This window comes from Pelobates fuscus, chromosome 13 (genome assembly GCF_036172605.1).
Source record: "Pelobates fuscus isolate aPelFus1 chromosome 13, aPelFus1.pri, whole genome shotgun sequence".
NCBI lineage: Eukaryota > Metazoa > Chordata > Amphibia > Anura > Pelobatidae > Pelobates > Pelobates fuscus.
In genome coordinates this window covers 12,467,959-12,485,224 of record NC_086329.1, presented here as the reverse complement: position 1 = coordinate 12,485,224, position 17,266 = coordinate 12,467,959, and the positions used below count along the sequence as shown (strand labels likewise).

Here is a 17,266-nt window from a genome sequence, read left to right as displayed (position 1 = left end):
TTAGACTAAACCTGAAAACTTCTACAATACGCCACTAAATCAATCTCTCACTCCATCCGCGTTCCGATGTGTATGAAACTGATTAAAATCTTAAAACCGGCTTTTTGTTTTGTCTTGGGAATCAGATCATTATAGTTGCTTTAGGGGCAGGAGCAGTAGGAAGTTTGTTTAATTAATTTTCTGTTGCTCGGTGGAAATGATTTTGCTTGCACTTTTAAAATAATGGGCTTATTTTAGTAAGCAGTTCAAGAATGGCTGCCAGGGCTTTTCTCACTTGCATTTGCAAGTCAAGCTAAATCTCGTGTGTATTCAGAAGTCGTGTGTTTTGACTTTAGAATATTGTTAGTGTAGTGGTAACATGCCTTTAATAACTAAACCCAGGTTTGAATCCCGGCCAGACCTTATTGCTTGTACGCTCATTTGAGCAGGGCCTTCTCCACCTATAAATATTCTAAAATGTTTATAACTAAAGCGTTGCAGAATATGTTGGCATTATAAAAACACATTAAATCAAGGAGGTAGCTCCTCCCTTTTAGTCTATCAGAAACAAAAACCAAGACAAAATAACTTAAAGTGACCCTCCAAACTTGATTGACAGCCTGGGGGATGTAACAAGATTTTTTCTTTTTTTTAAAGTACCAATTTCTACTGAAATCTGTACTTTTTGTAAATAAAAACAAAAAAAAACAAAAAAAGGACTCACTCTTTGCACATCAGAAAGCTGTAGCACTTTACTTTTAAAGAGGAGTGTGGTTTTTTTGAGGGGGGGTGTGCATTTTATGAAAAAAATGCATATTTCAATAGAAATTGGCACTTTTATAAATTAACCTGCTTAAAACCCTGCCTGTCAATCAGACAGCTGGTCCTGTTACTTCCTGGTTTGGTTAGCTCAGTGGAGATAAACTCGAGAGTCAGCAACTGCTCAGAGCACCTGCTTTGTAAAGACTTGTCATGACTTCTGTTGTGCTTCATTGGGAAGGTCTGAGCTAAGTTTGCAAAGTGTGCCATCAAGTAATCTGCAGCTTTTGCAAGCTGCTTCTAGATATATCCCAAATGGAAGAAAATGCATGCCCACGCGCTGAGCCACCAAGGAGAGAGAGTTTTTTTTTTTGTTGTTGTTGTTGTTTTTGTTTAAACTGCTCACGATGGAGTGAGCTTGGGCGGAAGAGCTATTAGATTTTCATGTCTTTCGGCTACGTACAGTGTGAAATGACGACAGATGTTAAATATGCACAGAATTGTCACATGTGGTTGGGTTGTAACTAGCCCCCGGCACACAATCATACCTCTATATTTCATGCCCCTACCACCATGACCACGTCATATCACTGAAGTGGTCATGGTTGTTGGAGTAACCCTTTAAATACCATTATCGCTGACCAATTGCCTTAAAGAAGCTGTTTCATGAGACATAGCCTTGCACGTAAGCTGGACTGCAAAATTCGCAATAGCTAGTCATGAGTATTTCTGGTAAAATTCAATGTTTCTACACAGTGTAAAAAAAAAAAATATGCCTTTGTGGCAAGAATAGAGAAATTATTCTAACTCTACAGGAGAACGATCCTAAAAAAAAATACTATATGTGCAGCTAATAATATATAAATATATATTTATAGTGAAGTTAGTAATACATTGGAAAAGATGGGACTGAATCTATTATTTCCAGTTTTGTTTTACAATATAAATCATCTGAAACACATGCTAAATATTCCTCTAATAATTGTAGTGTAACTAGAGGGGTTTAGATTTGAGAAGTGTAGAAAAAAAATATATAATAAACTTATGACATTGCCCACAGAATGCATTTACTGCTGCTTTGAAGTCAGAAAATGTAGAATTTGTGTGTTAGCTATGAAAAACCTGTTCTTGGGAGAAAAAAAAAATGCTTATATAATGCTCAAATTACCAGTCACCCTCCAATAGGAAGTTTGTTGCATAAACTGCCTTCTAACAGATTGCTTACCAGCTGTTTTCGGTCCCTTGTTACATATATTTAAAGTTTGAGTCCTGTTTTCACAAAACACATTTATTCAGTTTTATCTATTAAGTCTAACTTGTATTTTTGTTCCGAAGCATCACAGACAGTCTTATTTTATAAATATTTATGTTTCTGGACTAAACTTGGACACAGCAATATTATTTGGCTCAGCCGAACCATTTTTTTTTTTTTCTGAAAGTAGAACAGGGACACACAGAATTCTGCCGCATGTAAGCTCAGCTTGGCAGAATTTCAGAACCGAGATTAAGATTTGGAAAACGGGTAAGAACAACAAAAAAGGCACAAAAAATGGGCCAAGTCAGTGTGCTGCGAAATATTATACCTAATATTATGTTCTTATTGCGCAGTATACTGACAGCAGCATTTCCCGCAATTTGGTTCACGGGTCAAGTGAGAAAAAGTCATCAATAGAGTGAAAAAACAGGATGATCATTTAAAAAGAAATAATCTATATATTATATAGTTAATAAATATAGAATATAAATCGATTTTACCACTCCTCTTTTTTTTCCTTCTATTTCTCACTTCTGTGAATAAAATTATTATTTATAAAGCGCCGACAAATTCCGCAGCGCTGTACAATGGGTGGCCTAAGAGAAGTATTTGTAAGAAGGCGTGTGGGACGCACAGTAACAGAGGGCCTTGAGGGCCCCGCTCAAACAAGCTTGCATTCTAGAGGGAGTGGGGTAAAGTGGCATTAGAGGTAAGGAAAGGATGCAATTCATGTACGGGGAAAAAAGTAGTTTAACTAGGAAGAAAGTGACCTTTCTGTTTACATATCCCTTTTTATCTTTGGATTGATTAAAGGTAGGGCCCCCCTTCCTAATCTCTTATACCAGTGGAGCTCTCCTGATGTTAGTTTCCCCTTGTTGGACTCTATACATCACTTTCTCCTATTTCCTGCATATTTTGGAGGGTTACCCCCTTATTGAAGCTCCCTATTAGGTGGTTACAGTGGTGCAGCCCACGAGCCCTTGACTTGGATCTGGACTTCTGACCTGCACTCGGTTTACTTTATTTATCCATTTTAAGTCACTAGATTAGTTTACAGTGAAGGGTTAACTTTTTGAATAACACAGTTGCAGGAGAGGAAGCAGGGTGAGTTACCAAGGTCCAGGGAGGGAAAGGTATTAGCAGTTTAATTGATATGCTTTTCTTTCGATGTGAGTTTTTAATGATCACGGAAACTGGGTGAGAGTCTAACGGAGAAGGGAAGGGAGTTCCACAGGAATGGTGCAGCTCTATTAAAGTCTTGAAGGCGAGCATTAGAGGTGGGAGTACGGACAGAGAATAGACGCAGATCTTTGACAGAGCGTAGGGGACATACTTGTGTATTAGTGAGGATAGGTAGATAGAAGCAGCATTATGTAGAGATTTGTAAGCATGCATTAGAATTTTTAATTGAGCCCTAAATCTTACAAGAAACCAATGTTAAGTCTGGCAGATAGCGTGAGCCGGGAATGTGTGAGTGGAGATGTAGATGAGCCTTGCCACATTCATTATACACTGACAGAGCAAACTGGGAATGCGTAGAACCACTGAGAAGCGGATTGCAGTAATCTAGAGATGATAGAGGCATGGACCAGCACCTTGGCCGAATCTAGTGGTAGGTAGGAGTGGATGCACTCTATGCTTTTGAGATTGAAGCTTCTGGAATTAGTGAGTGATGGGACATGAGGGGTGAAGGAGAGGTTGGCGTCAAAGAGAACCACTAGGCAGTGAGCCTGCGAGGTGGAGCTGATGGTAGCACCATTGACTTTGAGGGTGACAGACAGAGGATTAGCAAGACTTTAGGAGGGGGGGGGGGGAGAGATGAGATGTTCTATTTTAGACAGGTTAATTTAAGGAAATGAGCAGCCAGTCATTTAGAGGGGCATTTAGTGATATATAATTTTTTTACCCCTTCTGTTATTTATGTCGTACTTAATCTGTGACTGAAATCAATATTTAGCCATCAATCATCATTTTGTTTCCCATCAATCATCTCTATTTTGCTGACATGGAGTTTAGAATCATGAGCCGACCCAAACAGGTTTGCTGGAGGCAGGTGGTTGACCAAGAATGGACATGGCTGCAGTACAACATTGTATCCTGTATCTGATGCAGCTTTTGTTTTATTAACGCTCATATTTTTGGAGTTTTAAATCTGGAATAGGGTGACCATCATGTATCCAGTTGAACAAAACGGTCAGCATGAGATGTGTGAGCATTGTAGAGTTAATTGATTTGTGACTTAATTATTGTTCTTTCTTGGATGAGTTATAAATGAGAAATAAAATAAGGGCAGAAGTAGATTGCTGTGTGTTTTCGGAAGCTGTTCATTGTACTAGAATCGAGTGCTTATTTCTGTTCATTGCGCACTTTCTCAGGTCAAATAAATCAGTGTCTCGTAATGGACAAAGAGGCGCTGACATTTTTGCAGAGCTGGGCTACCCTGAAACAGTAATTGATTTTGTCTCTAGTTGTTATTTAGCTTACCCGTGCATGTTCTTACTTGCACAATCTTCAATAGACATTGAGATGAGCTCAAAGATGTGGTTCACAGAACATAAAAAGGACATTTAAACTCCCTGGAACAGTCAGCGTGAGTCATAGCAGTCACTCGGAAGGTTTCTTTTTGAGCAAAGCATATATAAGCTTTTAGAGAGTTACAGCTCTTGTTTGACCTATCAGGTTTCAATACTAGTGGTAGCACACTGGTTTTCTTCTAGAGCATCTTCTGGACATCCTTGGGTCCACAAACTACTGTTGGACTACATCATTCGCCAGACAGATAATGGTTATGTGAAACTCTAGATGACCATTCTTGGCCACTCCTGCATTAGAGCAACTGCAGTTCTCTACCTTTCAACTTTAAACCATTAATAAACATCAGGTTGTATGGCTTAGCAAGCGATTTGATATCCATATCATGTCTCAAAGTTTTACATCTCAGGACTGCGTGGATCGGAGTAGTGATTGTACTGCAAAAATCATAATGCTCATGTATAGAATCACAGAATATTCTAAAATTCCGTAGTGTAGCTTGAGAAGTCATTTTTGTATTTAGCAAATAAATTCACCTTCAAACTATAATTATTAGTAGCATCCATGATGCACTTGATGTGAAAAAGGATGACACACATTTTTGTATGAAACACGCACCTCGCCTCCTGATTACTTTATCATTATCACTCATTTCAAGAACTGTGCGGTTTCACATGGATTTGACAGGTTTACAGCCCCATCAAACAACAGGCATTTCTGTGAGATCATGAAGTAGAATGGGCGTTTGTCAGAAGTGATACTACAGAAATACATGCCATATTAGTTATTTTTTATTGCTGCTGATATCTTAAATGGATAAAGGAGCATTCTACTGCCCTCCTGGTTAGTAGGAGATGCTGGGTACCCCATATGATTTTCTAATTTGATCTGTGCATTAGATTTTGTAATCTCCCACTTCCCACACATAAAATGAAAGAGAAGGAAGCGGTTACAGATTAGTTTATAATGTTACCTGCAGATCCGTGTACAGGTCCTGGTTTACATATTGCTAAATGCACTAGACATGTGCAATTTGTTTTGTTCCGAATGTAAATTCAGACGAATTTCGGCAATTCAGACATTCGGATGCTTCCAAATTGCCGAATTTCGGAAGTGCTGAACCGAACTGAATTGTCGAAGTGCCGAATTACCGAATTGCTGAAGTGGCGAATTCTGGAAGTGCTGAACCGAACTGAATTGTCGAAGTGCCGAATTGCTGAAGTGGCGAATTCTGAAAGTGCTGAACCAAACCGATTTGCCGAAGTGCTTCGGATTTCTGAAAAGTGGCAAAACAAGAGAGGGAGGGAAATTACGTGAATAATGACAGGAATCTAGACCAATAAGCCAATTCCTGGCACTGGGAGCCCTATAGATGTGTAAGTGGTTGCGGTGGCAGTCCGGGCACCTAACCCTTCACCTAAATGTGTAAGTAGTTGTGGTGGTTAGGGGTAGAGTTATGGGTAGGGCTAGGGAGCCCGATAGATGTGTAAGTGGTTGTGGTGGCAAGAGAGGGATGCTTACAAATGTCTGATTTGTTTTAGCCCCGAAGTCCTGAATTTTTTTTTACTTACCGGAATTTCCGAACTTAACCACATTTTTTGCCCATATACATCCCTAAAATGCACCTCTAGTTTTTTGGGGTTTTTTTGTATTCTGCTATTATGGACTAAAATTTGCAAATCCTTGTTCACTCCTCTGTTTAGTAAATAGTCTGGATAGTAATTGAGAATTCTCAATTTTGTAATTTGGACAAACTTACATGTGATGCCCTAGATATTTCCATTTCATTGTGATACTGTGACGTATAGAAACAATGACAGGAGCTTCCCATTTCATAGTTTTTACTTCAGCATCTCCGCTTAACCAGTCATTTTAGGCTTGGTGGAACTTTTCTTTGGAAACCTTTAGTGTCATTAGATATTGTGAAATCACATAATAAATATTCAATGGATTCAATTTAAGGAGTTGAATAAAATCAATGAATATATAATTACGTACATAACTGCACTATTGCATTAAGTTGATGTCATATTAATTATGCTGTCGCAAGATACAGTTGCAATGCATTATTTATTGGCTTATAAAATATGCATTTGAGCTGAAGAACTTATAAACTGAGACATTAACGTTCTACTTAATTACCCAAAACATGCTCATCGCCAATCCACCCCTTTGTAAAATTATTTTTGGACTACCTGTATTTAAGAAAAAGAATCAGAATAAAGGTTGTATGGATTATAATATAAATCCATGCTATAGAGAGATTATTTTAACTTACTTATTTTTATTTTTATATTCGCATCAGAAAAAAAATAAAACAATTCAGCAGTAGATGGTTTTATTTATTATACTACAAATAATACATACAGAGATTTATTTACTAGACTGAGATTATTTCCTATAATGCTCTGCTCGGCTAAGGGATGGGATTCAGTGTGTATTAGTCCTTAAGTCAGGAAATCTAGAGAATAGAAACGAGGGAGACAAATTTGAGGCTAAAATAGAGGAACAGGCAAAATGTTCAAACATTCCTATTTTTAGCCTAGAATTTAAAATTCCCTTCTTAGTATTCCACAATTGTTGCTTTATTGAATAATCCCTACAATATAATGAACATGTGACATACACTGTTTGATAGCAGAACTGCAGTAAAACCATACAGATGTAGTATATACCACTATAGTTAATTGTATTTTGAGCCATATCTTTCTGGTGCATTACGGGGAGGAGGGGAGCCATGCATTTTAAAGGTGGAGAAGGAGAAATAAATGTTTATTTGCAGGGTGAAAACCAGCCCTGGGTCAAAAGTAAGATATATAAAGCTTGATATGATATTTTAATATTACATTTTGCATTCTCTTGTCTGACGCCTTTACAAGCCCTCCCCTTCTAACCCCACCCAGATTTGCGGTTTATGTCCAATCACAGACTTCTTAAATGTAGCTCAATGAGAAATCTTTGCAAGGCAGGTGCTCTGTGCAATTGCTGCCTCTTCAGTTTAGATCCACTAAGCTAAAAACACAGGAAGTAGCAAGACCCGTTGTCTGATTGACAGCCTGGGGTGTGGGGGTGTAACAAGGTTTGTTAATAAAAGTGTACATTTCTATTGAGAGCTACACTTAAAGTAAAATGAAAAAAGAGGGCACACTCTTCACATGTAAAGTATTTTTAGATGAAGTGGTTTAGGAGTGTGAAATGTCACTTTAAAATATCTTTTGAAACAGGAGAGTTTAATTTGGCCCTTAAATATTAAATAGAGAACATATGTACATCTTTGATAACTGGGTGGCTGATAATTATAGAAATATATTGGCATTAGGTGGCACACAAGTCTAACATTATCCCTGTCGTACATACTTATTAATGGGTGCAGCAAAACAAAATCAAGCCTGTAAGCATGCCAGTGCACACTACCGTTTTTCTTTCTTTGACCATTGAGAATGTTTTCTGATTTATTCTTCTGTAACAGTGATATAACTGTATCATTCATTTAGGTTTTGTATCTGTCTGCAATAGTAGGTTTACTGTGCGTGTGTATATATTTTGTTATTGCAAATAAAATGTGATTAATTTTTATTACAGTTAGTGTTATATAGTGTTATATAGTGATAATAGGTCATTTAGTTATACAGCAGCTGCGGGAGGTAGGTTAGCTCCTTGATCTGCCACGGTTTGCTATTTGTACTTTAGGTTAGCAGTTATGCTGCTGTTAAGCGTTCTCATAGATGGAGACTGTATACTGGGGACAGCGCATGTAGATTCCTTGTCCCAGAAGAATGTCTTAAAAGCTAAGCATTATAAACCCTGGAAGTAAATGTATCTTCTATTCCAGACTTTCTAAGATGGAATTGTATCTTCCTGATCAGTATTTCATTGTAAAGGTTCTAATTTATGAATGCAGTATTTATAGGAGAGGTTTTGAAGTGTATTAATTCTAATAAATAAAAAAAAATACAGTTGCAAGAAAAAGTATGTGAACCCTTTGGAATGATATGGATTTCTGCGCAAAGTGGTCATAAAATGTGATCTGATCATCATCTAAGTCACAACAATAGACAATTACCAGATTTTTACTAATTTCATGACGTAAAGTCATGATTTTATAAAGGACACGGAGGCGAGTATTATGCTATTCTCTTTCTTTTATTCATCAGCAGCAAAAGAGAGAAATACTGTAAATATTAACATCATTTACCCCAAAGGGTTAACCATATATAACACATTAACCAATGAGAGTGTCCCTATCCTAATAATGTCCCTTGTGACCTTAAGCCACTCCTCTTTCTTTTGATGTTGTCGATGAACACTTCCTCAAACAGAAAAAACGATGTAGTCAATAAAGTGAAGAACCGTGACTTCCACAAACTTATAGCAACGGGCTCCAGATGAAACAGGCAACCTTCTGCTTGAACTTGTATGGGCAGGCATGGACCAGAATGACAACCCAATTAGGAGGCTGTAAAACAAAGAAATGAAATGGTAAAATACGTTCTTGGATCTTATTTCCATATTACATTACGATACTATCTTCCAAAAACCAATTTGTCATTTCAGTACTAGTCATCAGGTGAAAGAATAAATCACATTATTACACAACTCTAGCCCCATTACATGACAGTGTATAGACAGGGAGGGCGTAACTTACCTGGATTGGGTGGGGTAATACTCGCCTCCGTGTCCTTTATAAAATCATGACTTTACGTCATGAAATTAGTAAAATCTGGTAATTTTATTAAAGGACACGGAGGCTCCTATTATGCTAGTTCAAAGCTGCGTGATCACTGTGGAAGTAGAAAAATGAGAAATTGGTCGGAAATAAAATTCTCGGAACGTAGATTCTCTGGACCAATCAGCTGCACAGAGGAGGTCTTCTAGCCTACCACCTAGAGAAACGGCTTTTGATGCCATAGCACCCCTTACAGAATGTGCTCCGTACGTGGAGGTATCAATGCCCGCCGACTCCATGATCCATTTAACCCCTTAAGGACCAAACTTCTCGAATAAAATGGAATCATGACGTGTCACACATGTCATGTGTCCTTAAGGGGTAAACCCAGCGAGATATGGTGATAGTAGAAACCGGATGGTGAGGTTGTCGGAGTGCCAGAAACAGATCTGGATACCGGGAATCACGAATCGAGACGGTCCTTGCCTCATATATCTTGAGGCAGGCTACTGGACATAACTTAACGTTATGTGGAAGGGCTGGGTAGAAGACTGATGTAATGGATGTCTTCGTACATCTCGATATGATGAAGGAGACTCCTTCTGGTGTAAACGAGCGTGCCGTGAGGTCCAGTGCTCGACATCTGAGACACGTTTACAGGAGATTAGACACAATAGCGTGACCAACCTAGTAGTGAGTTGCTTGATCGAGAGTTCCTCATTTCTTTGCCAATTTTCGAAAAGTCTGAGAACTAGGCCAACATCCCATAAGGCTGCATATTTAGGTCTTGGTGGGCGTGCAAACTTGATGACACATAGAAGTCGACACACCACTGGGTGCTTTCCTGCTTGGAGTCCATCCCAGCCTTGATGGCCTGCCGAGATCGCTGATCTATACAAGTTAATTGTATGATATGCCAGACCATAGTCGTAAAGTGAAGTCAGGAAACTCAGAACCTGACTCACATTTGCAGATATGGGATCCATGTGTTGTTCCATGCATTCCAGGCATGTAGGTACGACTTCCTTGTTCCTGGGGCCCAAGCTCCTGCCAGGAGATCCAGAGTTGCCTGTGGAACATTTGGGATGTAATAGGGTCCCCTGAGAGGAGCCATGCCAAGAGTTTTGAGATGTCCCTGAAGTAAAAGGGGGTGTGAGTTCCCATCGGAGTCCCATATGAGGTTGGTTGTCACCAGTAGTAATCTCGGGAGATCTATGGACCAGGGTTGAGACGTCCAAAAGGGTTATGAGGATCAGGGAGGATCAGGGAGGTTCAGTGACGTAGAGTTCGTGCGATGAGGGAGAAAGGAGGGAAAACGTAGTGGCGGGTTTTCCGCCATGGTTGGAGGAAAGCATCCGTCGCCAGAGCTTCCGGATCCGGCCTCCAGTTGAAGAATTTTGTCAAATGTGTGTTCAAACGTGACACGAAGAGATTGATGTCCAGGGGGCCCCAAAGTGATTGTAAGTGGCTGAAGATGACCGGGTTCATCCGCCAGTCGCTGGCATCTCGTAGGTGTCTGGAGTTCCAATCCGCCACTATGTTGTACATCCCCGGAATGTACTCTGCTTGTACCGAAATGTTGCGGTCCAGACAGAATTGCCAGAAATCTTTCGCCAGTTCTGCTAGTATTGTTGACCTCGTGCCCCCGAGGTGGTTGATATACCAGACCGCTGATATATTGTCCATGCGTAATAGAATGGAGCAGTTGGTCGATATACTTAAAAGACTCCGTAGTGCAAACGATCCTGCTAGCAGTTCTAGGCAGTTGATTTGTAGTTTCTGTTCCTCCTAGGGACCAATTTTCTCCGGTGGAGATAGCTCCACCGCGCGCTCCCCAGCCGAGCATGCTTGCATCATATTCCACTATGAGTTCCTCTTTGGCGGTGCAGTCGAGAGGAACAGAGTCTGAGTATGAGTGCCCTGAGCGAAGGTATTTGGCTTTCAGTTGTTGGAGTGCCCTGTAGTGCAGAGGCCCAGGGAATATGGCTTGGATTGACGCTGAGAGGAGGCCGACAATCCTGACCAGTTGTCTCAAGGTAAGAATGGGACATGCTAAAGTCTGCCTGATTTCCTTTTTGATGGATTTGACTTTGGCTGTCGGGAGTAGGAGTGCTCCGTTCACAGCATCTATAGTGAATCCCAGGAATTCTATTGACTGAGAGGGTTTGGTGACCGACTTCTCCCAGTTGATTAGAAACCCTGGGGTTTCTAATCGAGTCCTCGTACACGAGAAATGTTCGTGGAGCAGATGAGGGTCTTGCGCCATTATGAGGATATCGTCCAGGTATATTATGAGTCGAACTCCTCTGCTGCGTAGGAGGGCGACCACTGGTTTCATGAGCTTCGTGAAGCACCATGGTGCCGATGATAGGCCGAACGGTAGGCAATTGAATCGCCATAATGTAACCGTGGGCGGTTCCCTTATTTACCTCTATAATGTCTTAAAGCATAGAACTTAGCAGGGCTAACCATACAGATATCTTAGCCATAATGTTATATAGTTAGTAAGAGATCCTCTATTTAACATATGTAAATAATTGAGAATACAATATAAAATAAGGATTGTCTTGGAAGCAATAGTTTTGTCTTTTAGATATTTATTATATAAAAATATAAATATAGACATATAACATCCATTATAGCAGAGTTTATAAGATGAAATTAAATGCTTGCAAATATCATTAATAGGTTAACATACCCTCCTGAACATGTCATCATGTCAGCCTCTCAGTCATTTTAAGATGGAGCAGCGTCTGTCTCCAAGTCTCTCCTCTGTTTCTTAACATTTTAAAAGTACACCTATTTATACCTTAAGTGTCGTCATTTTAGAGTCACCATAGTTCAAATATGAAAAAGTCCATAACTAAAAGCAAGTGCACACGTCATGGGAAACTCCCGGACCTGGGGAACTTCCATCAAGTTCAAGAGACAAGATGGCTTCCCAAAGTCTGAATAGCTTATCTGTTGTTTATACTAAGACGTAAGTGCACAGTCGTGGGAGATTCCGGATTTGGGGAAGTTCCATTAACTTGGGGTTACCACAGTATATTGTGTACTGAAAGAGTCGTAGTATAGCCTTGAAACTTGTTTATGCGTTATTGTTATTGTAATTCGTCTGGGACAAAATGGCGCAAACATATTATGCACTGAGGTTATTGCTTAAAGAAACATCTATGAAAAACAATATGTTCCATTTCTAACACCTTGTCAGTTTGCAATATCTCTTAAAGACAAAGTACACAGTTTAAGAAATACAACATTTCATTCTAAAACTTGTAATATTTGCATTTGCCCATAACAATAAGGTCTCTTCCCACTGGAATTGTAGGAAGTTTTGGCACTCTTCGGCCATCGGAACCGTGAGGTACGCATCCTTCAAGTCGAGCTTGACCATCCAGTCCCCTGTAAGCAGGAGATCTCTCAGAGAGGGGATGCCTTCTTTTTTGAAGTGGTGGTATGTGACAAACATGTTTAGGGGTCGTAGGTTGATGACTGGACGGACGCCTCCGCCCTTTTTGGGAACCAGGAAGAGGTTGCTTAAGAAACCCGGTGTGAGAGGGAAGACTTCTGCAATAGCGCCCTTGGAGGCTAAGGCTTGTACTTCTTGAGATATTAGGTATTGGTCGTGAGTGGGAAACACCATGCGGTTGGGGGGTTGTATTTGAACAGGGTAGTGTACAAAATCTATCCCTGAACAGTGTGAAGGATCCATGCATCTGCAGTGAGCTTGCACCATGCAGTGACAAAATGACACAGTCTGCCCCCTACCATAGTTAGTGAAGCCAGATGTCGAGGTATAGAACTTACCATAAGGTCGTCGGCCATAGGAAGAACCTCTGAGTCCCCGAGACTGCCATGGTCTGCCCCGGACAGGGAAGAACGGTGTGGTAGTTCTGGGTTCAGGTGTTGTAAGCCTGGACTGTATGGGGCCTCGGTTGCCCCGGTATGAACCCCGGGGTTGCTAGGCCAGGCTGACGGCCCTGATATCGGCCGGCCCCGCCAAAAACTCTCTGGTGGAACACTCGTTTCATGCTGGCCTGAGCTTTATCAAGTGCCGTAAAGGTTCCTACATATGTGCCTAGCTCTTTAACAAAAGTATCTCCAAATAGGAGGGCTTTTGCCTGGGGTCCAGGCTCTGAAATAGCTAGGTTCACTAGCTTAGGTTCTATTTTTATCAAGATTGCCTTGCGCCGTTCTGTGGCTACCGCCGTATTGGCGTTGCCCAGCAGGCATACGGCTCGCTGGATCCACCCCCTGAGTGCCTCTAAATCCACCGGGGTACCACCTGTTATTGCGCCTTCGACCATGTCGAACATTTTTGCAATTGGCCCTAGGATATCCAGGACCTTGTCCTGGCAATTCCGCCAGGCAAAATCCAGGCCCTTCTTGGCTTTCCAGCCTGATGGGTGGCGCATGCCATATCCGGAATAGTGCGGCGTGGGCTTTCCGCCCGGAGTTTGCTCCGTGCCACCTTGTCGAGTGGTTTTCTAATACGAACAGCGATATATTTAGCAACGTGCTCTAGGGGATACCACTCCGAGGATCTCGGGTGTTGCAAGGTATCGGGGTCAAAAGGTGGTTCGCCTTGCGGATGAACCAGGGCGGAGTCGTCTACTCCATCTTTGGAGTCTACTCCCGCTCCTGTCATGGAGCTGTGCTCAGGGAGATAAAAAACTGGGGTCATAAGAGTCCTCCTCATCGGACTCGCTCTGTGCCTCCTCTTGCTCCGACTCAGATTCGGAGGATTCAATGAAGGCTCTAGCCCTTTTTCAATTCCTCACCAATTTTGCCCGGTGGGGGGCTCCTTGTTGTGGTTCAACCACATGATCTGCGACAGGACGTACCCTGTCCGTCTGTATTGTTTTGGAGGCATTTTCGTCCAGGTGGTGGGACTTTTTGACGGCCTTACGCCCACTAGGGGCTACCGGATCATCCTCTCGGGGGTTAGAAGTGGAGGATTTCAGTGCCTTGGTAATTGATAGTGAGATATTGTCTGACATGGCCCCCATAGAGGTAAATATGGCCTGTGTCACGGACTTAGTCATAGCCGCATCCAGGAGGGAATGCAACTCTTCAGAGTCCATTTGCTCCTGTGGCCCTTCAATCATTGCGTGGCCAGGAGGAAAGGATTAAATGACCGACAGATAAATATTTTTAGCCTTAACTACTATCAGTAGACTGTGGAGTAGGAATGTGACAGTTTAGCAGCTAGATAAATAAGCCAACAGCTGAAGAGGCACCAGCTATTTGAATAATACAGCTTTAAGAGGCACCAGCTATTTAAGCAATACAGGCACCAGCTATTTAAGTAATACAGCTTTAAGAGGCACCAGCTATTTAAGTAATACAGCTTTAAGAGGTACAAGTAAAACAATATGCAAAGCTGTGTAACAAGAAAAAACTAGGCACAGTTAGAGCAGTAGAGCAGGCTAGTAACACAGACACGTTCCCGCCCCCAGGTGAGCGTATTTGCTGCGTTAGGAAAAAGCGCGGCAAAACCGCCAATCAAAACATGGCCGCCGCGATGCGCACTCGCCATATGCGCATGCACGAGCGGCACTTAGCTGCGGCTGATGCCGAGAACCGCCGGGACCGCGGGAAATGGTACCCGGTGCAAGGAGGGAGCCCCAGACTGGTCCCTTCAAAGCAGGATGGTAGAAAAGCCTGGTCGGAAGATAATCAAACTGACCAGGTGACTGGGGGAGGGGAGGGAAAAGGGAGCAACAAACACAGTGATAAAAAACAAATAATTTACCACAAAAAAAAGGACAAATAAGGCATAGGTAATGCAACAAGGTTAAATTAAGGCAAATGTACCAAACTAAACAGAGATAAATAGATAATTTTCCAAATATGTAGAGAGAAGTAAAATTGTACTTAGCTGAGGAGGCAGCTGCAAAAGAAAGTGGAGTGGCTTAAGGTCACATGGGACATTATTAGGATAGGGACACTCTTATTGGTTAATGTGTTATAAATGGTTAACTCTTTGGGGTAAATGATATTATTTACATTTTGTTGAATATTTACAGTATTTCTCTCTTTTGCTGCTGAGGAATAAAAGAAAGAGAATAGCATAATAGGAGCCTCCGTGTCCTTTAATAAAACCACAGTCTGCTTAAACTAATAACACACAAAGAATGAAATGTTGCCATGTTTTTATTGAACACACCATGTAAACATTCACAGTGCAGGTGGAAAAAGTATGTGAACCCTTGGATTTAATAACTGGTTGAACCTCCTTTGGCAGCAATAACTTCAACCAAACCTTTCCTGTAGTTGCAGATCAGACGTGCACAACGGTCAGGAGTAATTCTTGACCATTCCTCTTTACAGAACTGTTTCAGTTCAGCAATATTCTTGGGATTTCTGGTGTGAATCGCTTTCTTGAGGTCATGCCGCAGCATCTCAATCGGGTTGAGGTCAGGACTCTGACTGGGCCACTTCAGAATGCGTATTTTCTTCTGTTTAAGCCATTCTGTTGTTGATTTACTTCTATGCTTTGGTCATTGTCCTGTTGCAACACCCATCTTCTGTTGAGCTTCAGCTGGTAGACAGATGGCCGTAAGTTCTCCTGCAAAATGTCTTGATAAACTTGGGAATTCATTTTTCCTCCGATGATAGCAATCCGTCCAGGCCCTGATGCAGCAAAGCAGCCCCAAACCATGATGCCCCCACCACCATACTTCACAGTTGGGATTAGGTTTTGATGTTGGTGTGCTGTGCCTCTTTTTCGCCACACATAGTGTTGCGTGTTTCTTCCAAACAACTCAACTTTGGTTTCATCTGTCCACAGAATATTTTGCCAGTACTGCTGTGGAACATCCAGGTGCTCTTGTGCAAACTGTAAACGTGCAGCAATGTTTTGTTTGGACAGTTGTGGCTTCGTCTGTGGTATCCTCCCATGAAATCCATTCTTGTTTAGTGTTTTACGTATTGTAGATTCGCTAACAGGGATGTTAGCATTTGCCAGTGACTTTTGTAAGTCTTTAGCTGACACTCTAGGATTCTTCTTCACCTCATTGAGCAGTCTGCGCTGTGCTCTTGCAGTCATCTTTACAGGACGGCCACTCCTAGGGAGATTAGCAGCAGTGCTGAACTTTCTCTATTTATAGACAATTTGTCTTACCGTGGACTGATGAACAGCAAGGCTTTTGGAGATACTTTTATAACCCTTTCCAGCTTTATGCAAGTCAACAATTCTTCTTTTGTGTGCGGCATCATTCACATCAGGCAATGCTTCTTGTGAAAAGCAAACCCAGAACTGGTGTGTGTTTTTTATAGGGCAGGGCAGCTGTAACCAACACCTCCAATCTCATCTCATTGATTGGACTCCAGTTGGCTGATATCTCACTCCAATTAGCTCTTGGGATGTCATTAGTCTAGGGGTTCGCATACTTTTTCCACCTGCACTGTGAATGTTTACATGGTGTGTTCAATAAAAACATGGCAACATTTCATTCTTTGTGTGTTATTAGTTTAAGCAGACTGTGATTGCCTATTGTTGTGACTTAGATGATGATCAGATCAAATTTTTTGACCAATTTGTGCAGAAATCCATATCATTCCAATGGGTTCACATACTTTTTCTTGCAACTGTATGTATGTATATATATATATATATATATATATATATATATATACACATACACTCACATTTCTTTAAGCAAAATGCACTGTTATCTAAAATGTAGATTTGATTTCACGTAACCATTTTATGAGTGCAAAAATAACAGCCATGTGATCTATTAATGCAGAATTCATATGTAAAAAATAAAAAGGTTATGTAACCCGCCTACATAAAGATCACAGAATTTCATTACTTTCCGGAATTGTTCTACATTTAAGCGCACTGACCTCTGTATTGTCATTTGGAATTTATTTACATTTCTGGATATTAACGGATTTCCACATTACTAATTAAAAAGGACACTAAGGGACATAACCACTGCAGATTATTGTAGTGGTTATGGTGGAAGGATTCTATGGGTGCAGTCGCTACAGCTTTTGCAAAACTTTAAGTGGTTTGACAAATGTCATTTAGGGTTATTCACTAAAGTCCAAATTTACTGGAAAAA

The 17,266-nt window shown here is 41.0% G+C and overlaps 1 protein-coding gene across 2 annotated transcripts in view; it reads left to right on the top strand.

The window, feature by feature from the left end:
* KCNH5 (potassium voltage-gated channel subfamily H member 5) overlaps positions 1-17,266 on the top strand; it is a 215,366-nt gene that overhangs the window by 195,991 nt on the left and 2,109 nt on the right. The window lies entirely within an intron of this gene.